At 42.2% G+C, this 12558-nt stretch overlaps 2 long non-coding RNA genes across 3 annotated transcripts in view; one reads left to right on the top strand and one right to left on the bottom strand.

Annotated features, from left to right (window-relative positions):
• LOC143841770 (uncharacterized) overlaps window positions 1-12558 on the top strand; it is a 73524-nt gene that overhangs the window by 17720 nt on the left and 43246 nt on the right. For both annotated transcript variants that reach the window (XR_013232806.1, XR_013232805.1), the window contains exon 2: window positions 11848-11921. This is a non-coding gene — a long non-coding RNA (uncharacterized LOC143841770). The remainder of the gene's footprint in view (window positions 1-11847; window positions 11922-12558) is intronic.
• Window positions 3004-10253, bottom strand: LOC143841769 (uncharacterized). The gene is made up of 2 exons (XR_013232804.1): window positions 10118-10253; window positions 3004-4194 (listed from the first exon to the last, which is right to left on the bottom strand). It is a non-coding gene; the product is annotated as an uncharacterized LOC143841769 (long non-coding RNA).

Here is a 12558-nt window from a genome sequence, read left to right as displayed (position 1 = left end):
TTATTAGATTTCGGATGTTTCTGCAAACCTGGATTTTATCACAGGTTTGTAGGAAAATCTCTCTTGTCTGCCCAGGGCCCCAGTCTCCAGGTTTAAGTTGCCATAGATGGAGCCATCTTTTGAATTGCAATAAGATTACTTCATTAAAATGTACAATCCAAATTGCCTCTATGTTCACTAAGTGCTGGCTATAATCTTTGATCCCTGTGAATTTGTATTTTGAGATTTAACCTTTGATAAAAGCAGTTGTTGAAATGTGTCTGATCTTTTCTTGCCTATTTGCTATAATTAAAGGTATAATTTATGCATACTACATACATATATGAATTTAGAGAAATGTTTGTGTCATATACAGTATGAGTTTTATTTTTTTCAGTGATGAGTATTAGTTTTTAGAATATTTCAAAATGGTTTAGGGATACACACACACACACACATATATAAATATAAATATAAATATAAATATAAATATAAATATAAATATAAATATAAATATAAATATAAATATAAATATAAATATAAATATAAATATAAATATAAATATAAATATAAATATAAATATAAATATAAATATAAATATAAATATAAATATAAATATAAATATAAATATAAAAGCAATATTTTGTTTTCTGTTTGGAAATTCTTTGCAGTTGTTCTTTTTCTTTTTAGTTCTGTTTTTGTATGAAGAAATCATAATAAGATAATAATATATTTTTAAATCCTTTAGCATATCTACTCCCCATATTAAAATCCACTAATATTCCTCTTGGTGTGAATGGGATTTTGATGTCTGTTCATGGGAGACTATAGCTGTTATACATGCATGTAACTGTAAACCCTCAATTCTTATCTGTAGTAGCCCAGCAAGTATTGTTGCCATATCTTAAACCTACTGCTTGACAGCAACAGTTCTAAATCAACAGTTTATTTTCCAATTTTGTATTCCCTAATTGCCATTGTAGAAATAGCATACTTTAATATGTTCAGATGAAGTGATGTAAAACTGCAGGCTTTATGTTCAATTAGTACTTTATGACAAATTACCATACTGCTATATCTTTTCAAGCCAGCAGTGTGCCCCTGTTGTGGCGGGAGATGAAAAATAATGGCTGCATACACAATCCTTTTCCTGGCAGCAACAGATGGGGTCAGCTGACCTTGAAGCAGCTACAATAAATCCAGCTGTAAGAGATAGAGTGTACATGATGCTAAAGGCAACCAGCACACATGAAAAGGTGCAGCACTGTAGAGCATCTATATACATTTAGGGATGTGTGGCTTCCATCTGTGGATGCCTAAGTCTGCTGACTGGGACTACAGAGAAGCAAAACAGTTTTTCAGCAAACATAGGAGATTCTCCAGGTTTACATAAAAATCAACATTAAAAAAATATAGTGAAGGTTAAATCACCCCCAAATAGATTTGTGTTGTCTGTGAACACACAGACAATGCTCTTAACAGATGAGTAGCTACTCCAGCCCAAGTCAGTGGTGAATCTGCAGCAGCCACTCTGGGCCTGGCCTCAGAGTCAAAGGCACTAGCAGTCAGGCAGAGTAGCAAAGAAGGATGCCACCATCCACACTGGGACCAGCCACAGAGAGTATCAGAAGCCAGCTATGAAGGATGCCAACGCAAGATGGAGCTCTTCTGCCAGGTCTTCAGTTGAGGTCAGAGCACGGGAGATCAGATGGGCCCCTCCAGGATAGAGGTATCCTTCCAGGATACCATTATCATTGGTAATCACCATTAAGACCATATGCGGTCTGAGCCCAGAGAGAATCCTTCACCAGAGAGAACCCTTCCCAAAGAGCTCTACACTCAGCCACTTCCAACTGGCTGGTGGTCCCTGGCCCTAAAGAAACACATCTGACCTCAACCAAGACTAGAGCCTTCTCTGTCATGATCCCACCTGGTGGAATAAGCTCCCCAAAAAGATTGGAGCCTTGCCTAAGCTATCGCAGTTCCTCAGGGCCTGCAAAATGGAACTCTTCCACTAGGCATTTGTCTGAGGTTGACCAATTCTAGGAGACTAATAAGCAATGTGAGAAGTGGTAACAAGCAAGATTTCACCTGTGTATATGAACAGCGTATCTGGCAAGAAATCTTAGAGACAGTTCTTAAAAATAATATAAATGAATGTAATTGAAAACAAATAAAAGTGATCCTTAACAACATGCATGCAATTTAATCTAGTCTACATCATTCATAAATAAAGAGATGATCAGGTATGAAAGAGGGAGAATTGGATCATATGAAAAGCATAGTTTACATCCGATGCACTGACGCAAGGTTCTAGAAGAAACAGCCAGTCCAGCAATCTGGGTCTCACAAAGAGTAGAGCCCAAGATGAGAATGGAGAATGCTTGTCTCTGCTCTTTTTATAGCAAATTTGTACCTTGGGGCTAGGGGAAGAGAGCCCTAAAACAAATCCTTGATGTGATCAGGAAAGAAGCAGAGGTTCATTAATGAATGAACCAGATTCTGATAAAGGAATTCTAATGGGCCATTAGAAGTACCTCCCAAAGTGGTTGAAAGACTTTGGGTGAATCCTTGGGTGTGACTTCATTAGCATTCTGGTTGAGAGGAGTAGTCTAGGTGTAGAGGACTCTCTGTAAATGGGATTCTGATGTGCCAGTTATTAAAGACAGAAGGAAGCTGCTAGAAGCATCAGGGATAGATATTAAGGTGAAACAATCTGCCAGTGGTCCAGGTGCAGTCCCATCCTTTGTTCCAGTGGTGCTCAGGTGGGAACAAATATCCTGCCCTGCCCTTCTGGGCAAATGACTGCATTACTTCTGTGAGAACCAGGAGACCTTGATTTCAACTGCCAGTTGACTTATTTCTGTCACGCAAAGCATTCTGGAGAACCGTATATTGTCCTGACCTTTGTTGCTTATAGTGAACCAAAAATAAAAATGTAAGATTGCAACCGCTTTCCTTCCTTGCAGGGCCTATCTGGAGTCTATCAGGACCAGCAATGACCACACAGTAAGCACAACTGAGTTCAGAATTGAGATCTTTTAATAATATGCCCCTAATTTGGAACAAGTAAATAACATAAAATCAAAAAGATCAGGCCATTTACTGATATGAAATCACAGCAAGGCAAAACCTTAGCAAAGGGTACAAACCACCAGGAATTCTTCCCACATTCTTGAAAAGGAAACTTTTCCAATTTAAATGATCATCTCAAGCAAAATACAGCACAGCCTAATAGCACACAAGATGAGAAATGTTTCAAGTTGCTCTCTCATCCAAGGCATAACATTGCCAGCTTATATGTATCATACACATTGACTTTAAACTGTCAAGACAACTGTGTATTAACTCTGTCTGCCCCATGCATACATATTCTTTGCTATACTGATTATGTTCACAATTACATCCTATTAGAAGGGCAGAAAGGATGCTCAGATCCAAATTCATGCTCAGACATGGTGTTTATCTTATTGCAAAGCCCTTGCCTTGGTTTCTTTTATCCAATGACCATAACACATTCCCGGCAGCCTTTTTAGTTTTATCAGTATTAATTAGATATGTACAGTTAAGAATACAGTCACTCCATTAGTGACTGTTTTCTACCATGCTAGACAGGCGGTCTGTTCATGCTCAGAATATTTTGTTGTATCTTGATCAGTATGTGACTAATACTTGCTCTTTAGCGACGCATCTGCTTTAATGAAACTTTAAAGACAATTAGTGACTCAGTATGTTAAAGAACGGGCCTTCCACGTCTAACAAGAAGCCAACCCTTTGCTGATGGTGTGGTAAATGAAAGGTCCTTAATGATGTCTGTATTGTCCTCAGTTACCTCCATTATTCTATGATTTCTCTCTCACCCAATTCCACCTCTCTGCCCCGCAAATGGGTTTCATTAAAAATGGAAGATCAGAACAATTTCTGGGCAGTGGTAACATCTGTTCCAGCAGTCAGCTGTTTGTTGATAGGTTTTAGCAGCCAGTTGTCATCTCTGCCTCATCCTTGCAGCACATTGTGCATCACTGCTGCTGCCAGAGATCATGTGTCAATGATGCAGCCAGAATACACTGAGAAAACAGGAGGATCTTCTCTGTCACAAGGATATCAGGAAATATTCCAAGAAGTTTGCATGGGTTCCCTGCTTGTTTCTGAGTTCAACTGAAGGTACAGGTTTTTACCAACATCAGGTTGCCGACACTAGGTTGGAGGTAGAGCCTGGGGAGTTTAAACAAGGGAGGGTCCTCATCACAGTATAATGCCAAAGAGTTGGAGGGAAGTTGTAATTCTGGGAGATCTCCAGACCCCACCTGGAGGTTGGCAACTTTACCAATGATGCCCATTCCAGTGTGTGGCACTCGTACATGAAGGACCATCTCTCCCAATATGAATCCATTCAGAAAACCTATGTCTGCTTTCCATCAAGTTTTGCTATGTATAAAAACAGCCCCTACTATTACTCTGGCCTATACAATGATGGCTTCCATTTTGACTATTTCCATATGACCAATTAGGCTATGATTTCCATTTGTTTTTGTGAGTCACCCCCCCCTCCCCCGCATTCTGCATGGAGTTAAGCTGCTTCAGCCAACCTTTTTGTATCTCCTTTTGTGATGTTATAGTTTTGCATTATAATGTGATTGTGATAATTATTTTTTTAAAGACTTTGAACTTTGAGGGGGGTGCTCAAATACAGCAAAATAGTGCTGGAAGATGATGGGGAGTTTTTGCTGCATGATGATGATTAACAAGTAAAACAAATGGAGGAAAATTTACATCCATCTGCTGCATAATAAAAAATCTAGTTGTTGAAATATTCCTTAATTGATGTGGTAAGATAACTCAAATATAAGTTTGAATGCCCAAACAAGGTTCCTAATTTTAAACTCTTTCAAATTCTTCCTTAGTGATGTTCCTTAAATAATAGAATCCTTCATTATCTTTATGGATTTCAAAGTCTCCTTAATGACCGTTAGAGGATTAAACATCTCCTTAATATCCTCCTGGGATCACTTCAGCTCTTGGCTCATTACTTTCTAGGAGATCCTTAGAAAGTAACTGCCTAACTGCCACCACAGTTGAAACTGACATTGAAATGGTCCATCCAGTCTCAAGCTCACCTACCTCACAGGGTATCTGTTGTGGGAAGAGGAAAAGGAAGGCAATTGTAAGCCACTTTGAAAATCCTTCTGGTAGAGAAAAGCGGCATATAAGAACCAACTCTTATTTTTCTTCTTCTGTCTCACAAAGTGGTCAACCAACTCCTCTGGATGGTCAACAACAGGGCACAGAGGCCAAGGTTTTCCCCTTATGTAGCCTCCTGGCTCTGGGATTCAGAGGCTTAGTGCCTCTGAATGTGAAGGTTCCTCTTAGTCACCATGACTAGTTGTCATCGACAGAATCACCCTCCATGAATCTATGTAATGCCATTTTGAACCAGTTTATTCCTGTGGCCATAACTACTTCCTGTTGCAGCAAACCCCACATTCTAGTTACTCTCTGTGTAAAGTAGGACTGTCTTTTTAGAATAAAACTTTTTAAAGACAGTTGTTTTTGCTTCACATATTACAATTTATTTCTTGAGGATATTTCTCTTTATGTTGTCCTTACAAGCTAAACTGCATGGATGCTACCAGTCTGGTTATAAGGTATTTTGTTATTGCTGTAGCACTGCGCTGAAAGACTAACTTCTCAGAGGGACAGTCTAGATATTCTTGGGAAACCCTGAGTGGTGGGAGCTGGTTCCCAGGCTCTCTTCCATGGAAGCTTTGGTCTGAGGGAGTTTCCCAGCAAGGAAAGCCATCATTTCCCCCTTCCTACTGTGGCAGACTGCCCAGGAGCTTTCAGAAAGAGATGCTCTCCATGGCTGTTGCTAGGCAACCAGAACAAGCTTGGGTTCTGTCAGTAAAAGCCAGGAGGAGGGCATTCTCTCAATGATCCCTCCTTCCTAACCCATTTTCACTCTTTTGTATTCATTTAATAGGTTTGTGTGTATTTTAATTATTTTATAAATTCATTTCAATATTGAAATCAGAGTCCAGTAGCACCTTTAAGACCAACAAAGATTTATTCAGGGTGTGAGCTCACGCCCTGAATAAATCTTTGTTGGTCTTAAAGGTGCTACTGGACTCTGATTTTATTGTGCTACTTCAGACCAATACGGCTACCTATTTGAATATTTCAATATTCAGTGGTCCGCAACCTTTTTCAGGTTGCAGACCGGTGGGGGGAGAGGGCGATCCGGGCGCCGCAAATGCGCGGCAGCCATGCACAAACGCACATGCGCGGCAGGTCCGCGCATGCGTGTTTGCACCCGGTGGGGCCGCGCTTCCCTCACCCCCCCCTCCTGCAGAAAGAAGCTTGTCAGGTTGCAAGCTAATTGGCTGCTTTGGTGGACGATTTGCTTGCGGCCTGGGAAGTTTCTCACTGCGGGGGGGGGGGAGCCACGGCCCAGTGCCAAGGCCTTTGCATCCCGGCACCGGGCCACGGCCAGGTGGTTGGGGACCACTGCTTGAGAGGGTGGGAGGTATCATATGGGTTTTCATTTGTTAGCTGCCATTACATGTCTTGTTAGAGCAGTAATTTTGTACATAAAATAAATAAATTCCATTAAGACAGTTTCCATATTAGGACCGTTTACGCACTGGGAACTTCAGTGCCCCAACTCCCATGCAGGAACACAAATTGGGGGTGGATGAGGTGCATCAGGCCAAATGCTCCCTCGTGTGGGTGCAAGAAGTGGGGCAACCTGCCATGATTAAAACTCCAGCCTGCAGTCCAGCATGAAACCTCCAGTGCGTAAATGGTCTAGGACAGTGGTCCGCAACCTTTTTCAGGCTGCAGACCGGTGGTGGTGGGGAGGGCGATCGCGCGGCCACGCATGCTTGAAACTGCCACGCATGAGCGTTTGCGGCTGCGCATGGTGCAAACGTGCATGCATAGACCTGCTTCCCTCTCCCACTCTCCCACAAAAAGAAGCTTGCCAGTCCGCAAGCTAATCGGTTGCTTTTGTGGCCGATTTGCTTGTGGCCTGGGAAGTTTCTTACTGCGGGAGGGGGAGAGGGAGCCACAGCCCATTGCCAGGACCTTCGTGGCCCGGCACCGGGCCATGGCCCGGTGGTTGGGGATCACTGGTCTAGGAGACATACCTTGTTTTAGCCTCACTTTGGGGTTCCTGTCAACTCTAGTGTTTTCACATTTGGGCTTTCCTCCCCTTATTTCCCAGCCTGAAATGAGCAATATGTTTTCCACACAGATTCCAATGGAGGGAGCCTCCCATCATGCTCTGTTCTCTTCTCTTTTTCAAAAACTATGGGTATTTTTGCAAAATGGTGCCTGCTTGCACCTTTGTTTTCATTGTGCCCCTTAATCCCACCATTCTGTGCCTTTGATTGTCTCCCCCCCTTCCCCCAAGTGCCCTGAATATATTTTAAACCCTGAATTATAACACTGCTGTGTAAGACTGCAAGACTGTTTTTTTTATTTGAAAGCAGTGTTGTAATGCAATTACCCCTTTAAATTACCCCTTTTTCAGAAGGGAGGGAGGGGGAGGAAAGGAGAGGGAGGATGGTGATGAGAAAAAGGGCATTCCCAAATGACTCAAAATGGTGGATTCAGGGGAAAACTTAATTGCATGCATTTCCAGATTGGGCAGCCCCAAATTAGACTCCATTAGACCCTGCTTGAAAAGATGAAATCCAGTTTTCTGGGGATTCCTTTGCTGCAGGGCAACTCAAGGGACAATTCGGGACTGAGCCTGAAGAAGCAGATTTTAGTACAGAAACAGAAAAAAGTCAACCCTTTAAAAATGCAAACCTTAATGATATTGCTAGTGCGGAAACAGTCTAAGATGTGCTGCAGTGAAAAGGAAAGATAGCAGCCCTCCAGCACAGAAACATGAATTTCCTCCTCATTGGAAATTCCTTAATTTATTTCCTTTGGCCACTTCCTCTCTGAGAACCAGATATCCAGTTATTTCTCAGCTAAATTGAACAAATAATCAAATGATAAGTCAAATCTTTGTAATGGTCTAATTATTCTTCTAGAATAATTTTTTTAAACCTTCTGCTGAGTTTGGTTGGAATGCAGACTTTTAAAATTTTAAGTTACTATTCAATTGGTAGATATTATACAGTTTTGGTTTTGTTCTGTATCTAGCACCGAATTCAAATTTGTGTAATCTTTTCATCTCTTCAACTCAGTTTTGGGATTCCTTCAGTTCGGGCAACCCTAGAATTAATCTAAGTCTGTGCAATAGGTAATGGAATTTATTAATTTTCCTGTGAACTTTTTTTTCTGGAGAGTGTCCCGAAGCAAGAAGTGTGGACTAGTATTTCAGGAGTGCTAAATACATGTTTCTCAGCTCTCTTGGGAGGCCGCTAAGGATCGTTCCACCCTTCCTACTTCCTCATTGTTTTGTGTGTACTGTACTACTATTATGATGTTAAAACCAATATTTTCCCGCATTCTTTTTATATTTATCTGACGTGTACTGAGCTCCATCATATATGATTAGAATCCCTGGAATTCTATTGCCTTTAGTCTTTGAATAGCATATTGTATTATGTAGCAGAAAGACAACTGGTACAGTCCTGTGTGCCACCTGCATCCCTGTCCCCTCTCAAATAATCTCTGTGGTGCCATATCTTCCCTTCCTCATGGGTGGCAGCAGTTCAAAGGACAGCTCAGGCCATGCTCTCACCTTTCACCCCAAACGGGGCAGTTGCAGAGAAGGTGATGAGCTGGGCTGCAGCCATACCAAGGAGAGGAGCCACCAGGGGCTAGGGTCACACTGTCATAGAGAAGGGCCATATCCTACCTCAGGGTGGCAGTGTCTAGATGGGCACTGCTTGCTGCCATCGTCTGTCTACAGTGGCAGGTGCCACCATCCTCTGCCACCAGGGCTAGCATTTGTGGTGCAGGTGGGGGCACCCAGAGCCATTGATGGGCCTCCTGCCTGTGACAGGCCCCCACCAGTGGCAGGAGGGCATGGATTGCTCCCCCCATACCCTGCCATACGGTGCCTAGGGTTTGTGGCCCAGCTGCCACTCCCTAGATATGCCTCTGTGTTCATCGATGGCTAAGAGCCATGGTGAGTGAAGGGAACTTCTATATACAGAGGCAGTAACCCCATGAACCCCAGTGCTAAGGGGCAGCACATAGCGAAGGCCTTGACCTCTATACCTTGTTTACTGAATCTTCAGAGCAACTGTTTTTGCTACTAGTGAAACAGGGCACCAGACTAGATAGACTACTGGTCTTATCCACCAGGTCTCTTCTTATGCCTCATTTTAGAATAAATCACCCTGAAGTTACAAGGAAAAGTATAAGTTCTAATACTGAATTAGAAGAGCCCTCAATAAACAAAGGAAACTTCTTTCCTTACAATGTTCCTTGAAAAGTATAGTACAGAGTTGTCTTCCCCAGCCAAAAACATTTTCTATTTATTCCATGCAAAATTTCCCAGCAACAGGCACAGCCTGGTTTTAACACATGCAACGACCCTAACCCCCTTTGGCCAGAAAAACTACTGGCAATTGCAAAACCAGCTGTGTACACATGAAGCCATGAGCACAATATCAGCTCAGCAGCTGCAGGTGTGCTGGGAGGCTGTGCTGGGGCTGCAAGCACTGCAAATACCTTCTCTCACGTAAAGGTTGTTGACATTGGGTTATGCTCCTGTTTGCTGCAGTATATTTTGTCCTTGGTCCGTCATGCAAAACAGCACACGCACATAAGGCCTGACGGTAGCAACAGCTGAAGTCAACAGCGACACAGTGAAGATGGCAAGTTAAATACCAGTCTGATTAGCTCAAGTTTCAGACAATGAGGGGTCTAGTCTGTCTTCCATCTTTTCCGTGTCTTGTTATTCTTTTTTTTTAGATGAAGAATGTATTGTAAAAACAGGGCAGTCGAGAAGCTATTTTCTCCTACAGCTTTGCTTTTTTTCAAGGAATTTATCTGATAGCTGCAGCTGGGTGTGGCAGAGAATAACTTGAGCAGACGCTGTCCCTAACAGTCAATCTGCAAGGCCCACAAGATATTTCATTCAGTCTGAGAAAGAGCACTGAAATACACCTGCATAGCCCCAGGAGTGCCTGCAGTTGAACATTTCCTGGTGCTTTACAAAATGATTGCTTACCTTGGTTGCATTAATTCCTATTGCCACATCACGGAGTTCCTAGAACTGAGCAAAGAAGAGCTCAGGAATGGATTCCAGAAAGGAAGTGAAGCAAATGAAGTTACCAGCTGTCTTGGTAGAACTCTGTGTCTTTAAAAGCAGTATTGACAGACAGCAAAAACACAGCAGTACACGCTCAGCACCCCAGGGTCTCGCCAGGTACCCAGTTCATCTACTGGGGTTAATTTGCTGTTTTAAATTGTTAACAGAGTGGCCCTAGGACTGCATCCTAAAGCTGTCAATGGTCCATCCGCAATCCTTGTAATGCAGCAATTAAATGTTGGATAGAATTTGGCTGTCTGTTAGGAACACACGCAAGCCTTAAAAGGCTCTTGCAGAAGTTGGTTTTGCAATGCAGCTATAAGCAATAGTGGCCTGAATGCTTGTCTCACAAATGCCTCTCCTTCCCTTTCTCTTCTCCATGAAAAGCAATTAGACTTTCACATAAGTGGAGGCTCAAAAGTACACAAATACACTTTGTATGTTAGGATCATTCTATGGCAAATACCACCTAACAGTGGACGTCAACCCAATTTTCTCCTTTTCCTAGAGTAGATTAAGATTTAGAACATCTGCATTTGCTTTGTAGAGACAAACATTAAATGCATTTGCTTTAAAACTGTGTGTAGTCATTCCTGATAAAGTACTTTGTCTCAACGTGTTTGCCACTTCAAGCTTTTTTCTTTCTCTTTGTTTTGGCCTTGTGAAATTATTTTCATTGTAAATTACAGCATCCATACAGAGGTTTCTTCTGGGAATGGGGGAAGGGAACTAATTATTATGGACAAACCTAATCTAAGCATTCTGTATGGGTGTGGAGTTGCTGAGTCACAGTATTCAGTTTAGGATGTTTGCTGAATCATGGCATGTGCTTTACTTGATTTTGGTACAGTTTTTAAAACTGCCATCAATTAAGGAAACACTGCTCATTGCCAGCCCTAATGTTTGGTTCCCAAATTAAATTATCTTTAGTGAAGAGGATAAATATGTACTGCATGCTTATTATAGTGTGACCGTTAAAAGAAACTGGACATAGTGTAGAATTACCAGGTGGGAAATACCTGGAGATTTTAGGGGGGGGAGCCTGGGAAGGGTGGGATTTAGGGAGGGATCTCTGTGGATTATCATACCATACAGCAGTGGTCCCCAACCTTTTTTTGGCTGGGGACCGGCAGGGCGACGGCCACGGCCACGCATTGCACATGTGTGGCCACACCAGCGCATCGCGCATGCGCGGCCGGGCCACACATGTGCACATGCGCGCTGCGTGGCCGAAATCGCGCATGCGCGATTTCAGCTGCACAGCGCGCATGTGCGGCGCGGCCCTTATTCCCTCTCCCCCCCTCCCGCAGTAAGAAGTTTTTTACTGTGAGGGGGCGGGGAGAGGGAACCGCGGCCCGGCACTCTGGCCTTCGTGGCCCAGCACCGGGCCGCGGACCGAAGGTTGGGGACCACTGCCATACAGCTTACCTTCCAAAAAAGCCATTTTCTGTTGTCTGAAGACCAGTTGTGATTCAAGGGACATGTCCAGCCATCACCCGGAGGTTTCCAATCATAATACCCTGGGCTTCTCCTTTATTTGGTTTTTTTCTTCTAAATGTAATTATTAAATGTACCGGAACTGAGAGAAATAGCCAGAGGGATTCTCAAATTGATGCGTTATTACTGAACTTCCTCTTATTTCTCAATAGGTTATTATCCAGGAATGTCTGCGTGGAACCTCACTATATACTTGAACAATGAGTACTAAAACTTCCTACCAGAGGTGATATACAGAAATCAATATGCAGGAGTACTTATTATCAGTTTAAAATACCCATGTACACTCCTGTAATGTACTCTGTCACTTTTGAAATGAGTGTATGAATCTATCACATGTATATGGTTATGACAGATAGCTGCAAGATTAATCCAAATGAATGTAGGGATGATTACCAGGTTTTATGACGTTGGAGAAGTAGAGGACAAAATAAAAGGATTAGCCTTTCTTCCAAAGAATCCCTTTTCTTATATATGCAGTTTTCAGATGCTTTGATAGCTATTGTTGTGCTTAGCATACATAGATTCCACCACCCATGCATTTTACCAATGCCTTGTGCTGAGAAGATTGCAATACTTCCTTTAAATTTCCCACCTTTAGAACCTCAAGACAGTAATGCAATTTATACTCATGCACATTAGAAACATTTAGAAGCTGGAAGAAATGGAAAATGTAGAAAACTGCAGGCTACTGGCATCATATCTCATCAGTGCATGCAAATCAAAACAATTGTCTAATGATACTTTAAGCAAAGTTTTAGACAATGGCCTAAAATGGTTTCATCACTGTCTTGGTGATATCTTCCACGCATCATTCGAAAATTCATTTTTCTTTATTTATTTTATTTATTATATTTATATAC

This window comes from Paroedura picta, chromosome 7, assembly GCF_049243985.1.
Source record: "Paroedura picta isolate Pp20150507F chromosome 7, Ppicta_v3.0, whole genome shotgun sequence".
Taxonomy (NCBI): domain Eukaryota; kingdom Metazoa; phylum Chordata; class Lepidosauria; order Squamata; family Gekkonidae; genus Paroedura; species Paroedura picta.
This window is presented reverse-complemented; position numbering and strand designations above follow the sequence as displayed.